This window comes from Lynx canadensis, chromosome B1, assembly GCF_007474595.2.
Source record: "Lynx canadensis isolate LIC74 chromosome B1, mLynCan4.pri.v2, whole genome shotgun sequence".
NCBI lineage: Eukaryota > Metazoa > Chordata > Mammalia > Carnivora > Felidae > Lynx > Lynx canadensis.
Window position 1 is genome coordinate 34,281,555 of NC_044306.2, and position 8,553 is coordinate 34,290,107.

Consider the following 8,553-nt stretch of genomic DNA (forward strand, 5'->3'; position numbering starts at 1 on the left):
ACTGGGGCGCCTGGGTGGCGCAGTTGGTTAAGCGTCCGACTTCAGCCAGGTCACGATCTCGCGGTCCGTGAGTTCGAGCCCCGCGTCGGGCTCTGGGCTGATGGCTCAGAGCCTGGAGCCTGTTTCCGATTCTGTGTCTCCCTCTCTCTCTGCCCCTCCCCCGTTCACGCTCTGTCTCTCTCTGTCCCAAAAAAAATAAATAAACGTTGAAAAAAAAAATTAAAAAAAAAAAAGACCCCGTGACTGCACCAGCCGTAGGAGCAGACCGGCTTGAACACCTTTATAGGCCGGACTTCCTGTGTCCTCATCCTACATCGAATCGAACATTTTAAATTTACCCACGTCCCACACTATATAGGACTTCCACATGGTCACACAAGAGCCAGAAGCAGTTAACTCATTGATACAATGTTTTATAGACATTTAATGAAGCAGCCACTTTTGAGTTGGTGTTTTTCTGTTCACAGTTTGAAACGAACACATTTCTTTTTGGGTTCCAAACATTCCCACTGTCCCCTACAAAGCCGGTCCTCTGAACGCAGTGTGTTTAATGCCGACAATGGCCTTGCACAGAGGAACACAGAAATGGCAGCGCTGGGCCAAATATGTGGTATGTCCAGCTCAAGATGTCTTCACCAACCATGGGCCAAAATGTTTGAAATGAGGAAGACATCAGATTTCTAACACCTACTGGCCGTCAGTTTAATTTATATTATCTATTCCGTTTTCACAACACTCTTTTGTGTTTAGAATTATCATCCTCCTGTAAAGAGAGGGAAAATAAAGCCCAAAGTTTCTTAGTGACTTGTCCAAGGTCCCAAGGCCACAGAGCAGACTTTTGAACCCAGGGCGCATGGCCCCCAAATCCAGTTTCTAACTGAGTCCCATCTCCTGCAGAAAGTCACAGCTTGTCCTTCCTGACATTTAAAGTTACATAAGTGTTGACAATTTTAATGAGTACTTAATACTCTGTCCTTCGGAGGTCTGCTTACATTGTTTAAAAGCTAAGTCATTCATCTTTTTCCTGTCTTTATCTTTTTGTCCAAAATGACTTTGTTAAGCTCTAAAAGGTACGCCTAATACAAGTGTTGTTTGTTTTGTTTTGTTTTGTTTTAAGGGGCTGGATTCCAATCACCTTCTCTTCTGTCTCTCAGCCTTACCTCTTATGAGGAATTTCTCCACTGGATGCTTACATCACACACCATCTGTTGAACTCCTTTGTCACTTGGACCCCAGGGGTCTTATGCTTCTTGCTGTCTCCCTTAGCAGGGGGTCTAGTGGTAAGTTAGCCCTGGTTTCCGATTCCCTCTGCAAAGCTAACCAGTTGTGTCACCTTGGGAAAGTCACCCAACTTCCAAGTCTATTTATAACATGGAAACAATAGTTACCCTGCTTAGCTAAAGATGAGAAAGCAAGCTGATGCATATGTAAGTGCTTTGCAATCTAGAAAGTACTACGCACGCATGCAGGGTGGGTGATTAGCCAAAAGTATTGCTGACTGACGCTGACAGGAAAAGCAGGTTCCTGGGGTCGTTTGCCAAACTGAGAAAGTTCCTAGACTGTAACAATTTGACTACTCCTATGCTGGGCTTCCCAAGATCACAGCAGGTGAGTGAGCCAATGGATCAGCTATGATGCGACAGCCAGGTCAGTAATTGGGTCCCAGGAGAGCAAGGAAAAAACGTCAGGCGGTTGCACCCTTGTGAGACCCTTGTGAGCCTCCTGGCCCTCTCAAGAAATGAGATTGGAACTCAACCCCTGAGTGGTACTGTCTGATTGCCAAGCACCTAGAATGTTCTGAGAGGTATTGCCAACACTCAGGCACCTTGCCCTCAGCGCTTACCTTAAGAAGGCATCACAGGTACAAACACAGATGCCAATACACTAAGAGGGCATTTTGCCGAATCCTTTCTGAAAGCCCCACATTGTCTGAATGAAGAAGGGACTAACGCACGATGAAAGCTGGAGGAAATTGAGACAGGGGAGCCTGACAGGGAAGGAGGCTCCTCGGCCAGAAGGAAGGGACAGGAAGGGAAAGGAAGGGAAAAATCAGATTCTCCAACTAGTAAATCTGGGCTTAACAATTCACCAGGAAAAGGTGAGCAGTGGGGCCGGGCTGAGAGGCTGTTCACAGAGCAAGTTGAAGATAAATGCCACAGGACTTGGTCTCTGCTAAAGGACAGTATTCCAGTCACTGAACTCTCAGCAAGTGGACCTTTGGAAAGTCATGATCATCTTCGGAAAGGTCTTCCTTGTGTGAAAAGTGAACTTTTGCCTCGTCATCCTCTTGAACGATCAGGAAAAGACATTTCCAGCGCAACCAAGATAAAATGAATTTTTCCACCCTGAGGATCATCCAGGGTCTGTTTGCTCTGCTCGAATTACAAACGGAATTCCAGGCAATGCAGCAGGTTCAGCGTCTTCCATTTCCTCCAAGCTCACACCTCTCACTGGATATTTTGAGGGGTAATGATGAGACTATCGGATTTGAAGATATTCTTAATGACCCGTCACAAGGTGAACTAATGGGAGAGGCACACTTGATGGTGGAATCTAAACTGGGTTTACTGTAACCTGTTGGGCTGTGCATGAAAATAGAGGGACGGCACCTTGTTTGTAGTCATCATGTTACTATGATTTGATGCACACAACATTAAAAGTACTGACACACGAGAAAAAAAAAATTCACCAGGAAAATGTTTGCAATGGAAAAAGAATTCCCTCCGCAGCCTGACTCCAAATAAAAGCATTGCCACCACCTGTAATAGAATCGCGAGCAAAGAAAGCCACCTGCGCTCAAGGCCCAACACAGCCACACCCCAGTCTGCCCCCCAGTCCAAAACCCATCTCCTTGGGGCGCCTGGGTGGCTCAGTCGGTTGAGCGTCTGACTTCGGCTCGGGTCATGATCTCACAGCTCTGTGGGTTCGAGCCTCACATCGGACTCTGTGCTGACGGTTCGGAGCCTGGAGCCTGCTTTGGATTCTGTGTCTCCCTCTCTCTCTGCCCCTAGCCCACTCGCATTCTGTCTCTCTCTCTCAAAAATAAATAAACATTTTAAAAATTTTAAAAATAAATAAATAAATAAAATAAAACCCATCTCCTTGCCCTAGTCTACCTTCTACTCCAGCCAAGCAGCCCTCTTTTGGCTCTTTTCCAAACCTGCAGCTCCAGCTCACCATGGTCCCAGGTCTCCTAGAATGGCCTTCCCTTGATCCGCCCCCCTCAAAGCCAGTGTGCCCCCCCAGTGGACAGTGGAAGAAAGAAAAGCAGCCAAGGACGCATTATAAACCTCACACCCACGGGGACCCTCTGAGGAACGACGGAGTGCGTGCCGACCATTGTCCTAATAAAGAGGAGAGGCTGGGGCCTGTGGCCAAGGAGTCCTGTCTCCTTGGAGGCTTCAACTCCCCCACCTTTGTCCTCCAGGCCATACCTGTCACAGCCGAGTGACCTTCTTCGGCTTCAGAGAAAGCCCCGAGGTAGCTAAGGGTTGTCTCTTTTTTGGTACCATGCATCCCAGGTCATAAGATCTGCCACAATGAGCATGCGTGTGCTTTCCCTATGCAACTAACTGCAAGCTCCTTGAGTGCAAAGATCCTAAAAGGGGAATAAAAATGATGTAAATGGTTCTGACTGTAAATTAACATGATCTTGACTAAAAAACTTTGAGATCGTTTCCTCTTTGTTGTTTTAACTTGATGGCATTTTACCAATTTTTTACGCCTATGCTCTCATTGAAAAATAAAACCCTTGGACCATATATGGCAAAAAACATCAGGGCAAAAACATCATGCATGTGTCTATTACTGCCTTTGGGCTGTAATAAGACAGAAAGAGAAGTGGGGAAATCTTACTTTGGTCTGTCAGATTCTTGCTAACTCTCACTTTGCCCCTCCTTCAATACGCAGGGTCAGAGCAGAGGGCCAAGTGACCTTGGGCAAGTCATTTCACCTCTCTGAGCCTCAACTTCCCCATCTGTAAAGCAGAGATACTAACTGCGCTGACATCACAGGGATATTATCAGTGTTAAACGTGCTGGTGTTTGAAAAGACGCTTGGTAAACTGGAAAAGGCTATTCAAATATCGGGCATGATTGGAGCAGGCCTTACTAAGGGACCCTGGTGTGATCAGCCAGGTGGATGGCTTCCTGCTCTGAAAGACCCAGTCAGGCTCTATACCACCTAAGTAAGGCCAGGTGTCCCATATTGCCTGGTATTGTTATCTACATAGGCACCAGGGGTCTTTCTCCGTGTCCTCTCCATGTCCCGCCGTGTACTTTGCATTTTGATAGTCCATTAAAAATGGTTCTCAACATCCCCCTGGAGAAGGCACAGCCCTCAGCAGGGCCCCAGTGGTCGTGCTGACTCCCCAAGTCGCAACACACATCCCCACCTTGACTTTCTCCATCCGACCTATGCTCATAGTTTAGAGTCAGCTTCACTCCAACTCTTCCATGAAACACTTTTCGAGCTTCTTCGCCCAAGCATTCCATAAGTTTTGTTGTTGTTTTTTGTTGGTTGGTTGGTTTTGAGCACCTACTAGGCGTTAGTACAGTGAGAGGTAAAGGGGGAGCAATGGTGAACCTATCAGGCTTGATCCCTCCCCTCGTGGATCTAGAGACCTTACTCATAATAGTGGTCTGGAACGTAGACAGTTGGTCTTGTGAGTTTTTCCTTTACGGTTATTTCTTGCATGTACCTTGTATAGACCCAGCTTGAAAGGTAGATTTAAGTAGGCCTTTCTCGTACCCTCCTTCTCATAAGCAAAACGGTATGTGTGTGGCACATAGGTCAAAATACTTCGTGCCTCCTCTCTTGGCTGAAAGGCAAAGAAAGACATGGGGAAAGTTCCCAATCTACGATAGGTACTCAACCCAATGATCAATTGCAAAACTTTTAAATGCACGAGCACGCCTTGATTCAGATACGACTTACCAGATAAAAAAAGGTTTGCTTCGAGGCCCCTAGACAAACATAAGTTAATGCAATTTCTTTTAGAGATGCTGCCATTTGAAAAATGTTCTGGTACAATAAGCTTCCAGAAGCTGAGCCAGAGGCGGGTTTCCAGTGTGAGGGGTGAGAGGAGATGTGGGATTCCTGCATTAATGAAAATCAGATGCCACCTTGTGGCCAGAAATAAAAATTCAAGAATTCCGTTGGGAAAAGAACGGATTGCTCTGGGAATCAAATACAGAATTGCATTCTCCAAGAAATCTGCTCTGTCCCAGTAGGGCTAGTGTGTTCCCACATTAACCCACAAAGCACTTCTTTGCTCTAATCTATGATGTCTTACAGCCACAGTGCTTAATCATACACATCTGACAACTGCAAGCCTCCTAAAGCCCACCTGCTGGGCTGTTATTTATTTTCTATTATTATCATTATTTTTTTAATCGAGCTGGCTGTCACCTCACCCAAACTCCAGTGTTGATTAACCCCTGAAACAAGGATATTAGGTGAAAGACAATTTTGTGAGCAAGTAAAATTTCAGTAACAAGGGAATGAACGCTTTGCCAAAAGTTGTCTACATAGGAAGCAATTTTTAAATGTTTTATAATTTATAATATTTATTTTTTGTGATGCTTTATAAATTAAATATGTACATTTTGTGACATTATTTTAAATTATTTTTCTTTTGTAAAATTGATCGTTTGTGATGGTCTTTAGCCACATATAAGTGACCGATTGTGACAGCATTGCAAAGTTCAGAATTTCTCTAAACTAAGAATTATTCTATAGAAAAAATCAATATAAAATAATCATGCCTTGTTGCAAATATCATTTGGACGACTTTTTTAAATTTAGAAATGTGTCAATTACAGGGGCACCTGAGTGGCTCAGTCAGTTAAGCGTCCGACTTCGCCTCAGGTCATGAGCTCCTAGTTCGTGAGTTTGAGCCTCATGTTGGGCTCAGTGCTAACAGCTCAGAGCCTGGAGCCCGCTTTGGATTCTGTGTCTCCCTCTCTCTCTGCCCCTTTCCCACTCACACTGTGTCTTTGTTTCTCTGTCTCTCTGTCTCTCTCTCTCAAAAATAAAGAAACATTTAAAAAATTGAAAAAGAAATGCACCAATTACAAAACAGAGACTGTCAGAGTAGATCAAAAACAAGACTCAATTGTATGTTGCCTACAAGCAACACACTTTACATATAAAGACACATATAGATTAAAAGTAAACAGATGGAGAAAGATATACTGTGCAAAATTAATCAAAAGAATAAAGAAATAGCTATATTAATTTCAGGCAGACAGGACTTCAGAGCAAGGAAAGTTATCAGTCATAAAGAGGGGCATTACAAAATGATTAAAGGATCAGTTTTCCAAGAAGAGAAAACAATCCTTAATGTATATGTACCTAACAACAGAGCATCAAAGTACATAAGGCAAAAACTGAAAACGAGAGGAGAGATAGATAAATCCCCTGCTACAGTTCGCGGCTTCAGTACCCCTCTACCAGAAATAGATCTAGCAAGCAGAAAATCAGTACGGACATAGTTGAACTCAACAACACCATCAACTGGATATAATGTACATCTATAGACTAGTTCAGCCAACAACAGAATGCAAATTCTTCTCAAGCTCACATAGAACATTTACCTAAAGTAGAACACATCCTGGGCCATAAAGCACATTTTCACAGAACTGTAAGAACAGAAATCACACAATGTCTGCTCTCAGACCATAGTGGAATTACCTTAGAAATCAATGACAGAAAGATAGCTGGAAAATACTTGGAGGTTAGACAACACATTCCTATATTTAGGCCAAATGGGCCAAAGAAGAAACCCAAGAGAAATTTTAAAATAGTTTGAACTAAATGAAGATTAATTACAACAATTTATCAAAATTTGTGAGATGGAGTTACAAGAGATCTTATTATACAACATCTGATAAAAGTCTCCATTCAGATAGAGCTGAAAGAAAGTTAGAAGAAACTTCTCTTCTTCATGGCTCTGGGAGGCCCTGCCTGCCAGATCTTAGCTAGAGCAGGAGTTGGCACCCTTCACAAGGTGGCTGACTCTCACAAAGGGCATCATGAGCAGGATGATGCTGGGGCTTTTCCAAGGGGCTCTGCAGACCAGAGAGCAGGGGCAGAACAGATAGAAACAGGACACACCACACCATGGACCTCTCTGATGCAGGACAGAAACTCCACAAAGGCAACGTGCTTCCCAAAGACTTCTACAATGACCACCACACCCCAATCAGGCACTACTCACTACCTATGATGCAAAAGTTCTCATCACAACCACTGAGCCTCTGATAACACTAAATCATTACTGAGTGCTTAAGAAGTATTCCAAACTTGAAACTCCTAATTTCCCATTGCATCACATTTTCCTCCCTTTTCCCCAGCTTTATCGAGGTATGTTCAGCAAATAAAAATTGTATATATTTAAGGTGAAAAAAAGTAATGGGATGCAGCAAAAGCAGTGTCTAGGGGGAAATTTATAGCACTGGATGCATCTATTAGAAATGAAGAAACTTCTGGGGCGCCTGGGTGGTTCAGTCGGTTAAGCGTCCGACTTCAGCTCAGGTCACGATCTCGCGGTCCGTGAGTTCGAGCCCCGCGTCGGGCTCTGGGTTGACGGCTCGGAGCCTGGAGTCTGCTTCCAATTCTGTGTCTCCCTCTCTCTCTGACCCTCCCCCGTCATGCTCTGTCTCTCTCTGTCTCAAAAATAAATAAACGTTAAAAAAAGAAAAGAAAAGAAAAGAAAAGAAAGCCATCAGTTCCACTCTCTGTCATCACTTTAAAAAAAAAAAGAAATGAAGAAACTTCTAAAACCAATCATCTAAGTTTCTACCTTAGGAAACTAAAAAAATAAGAGCAAATTAAATCCAAAGTAAGCAGAAGAAAAGAAATAATAAAAATTAAAGCATAATTCAATGAAATAAACAAATCAATAAATAAGAATAGATGAAACTAAAAGCTAGTTCTTTGGAAATTAAGTCTCTAACCAGGTCAACTAAGAAAAAGAGAGAGGACGTAGATTACTAATATCGTAAAAGAAAGAGGAAACATCACTACAGATCCCATGGACATTAAAAGAATAATAAAGCATTACTATGAAAAACTGCGTCTCCATAAATTTGATAACCTAGATAAAATGGGCCATTTCCTTGAAAGACACAATCTACCAAAACCCACACAAGAAGAAATAGACTATTTGAATAGACCAAATCTACCAAAGAAATTAAATCAATAATTAATAACTTTCCAAAACAGAAAATACCAGATCCGGGTGGGTTTGCTAGTGAATTTAACCAAACATTTAAGGAATAAATTAAACCAGTTCTCTACCATCTCTCCTAGAAGATAGAAGCAGAGGGAATTCTTCCTAATTCATTCTGTGAGGCCAGTAGTAGCCTAATACTAAAACCAGACAAAGACATCACAAGAAAAGGAAACTACAGACTAATGTCTCTCATGAACATAGATGCAAAAATCCTCAACGAAAGTTTAGAAAATAAAATCCAACAATGTATAAAAAGAATTATAAACCATGACCAAGCTGGTTCAACATGTGAAAATCAATTAATGTAATATATCGCA

At 42.8% G+C, this 8,553-nt stretch overlaps 1 pseudogene; it reads left to right on the forward strand.

Moving 5' to 3' along the window:
* The first annotated feature begins 559 nt into the window (after positions 1 to 559).
* Positions 560 to 2,574, forward strand: LOC115512939 (annotated as a pseudogene).
* The last annotated feature ends 5,979 nt before the right edge of the window (positions 2,575 to 8,553 follow it).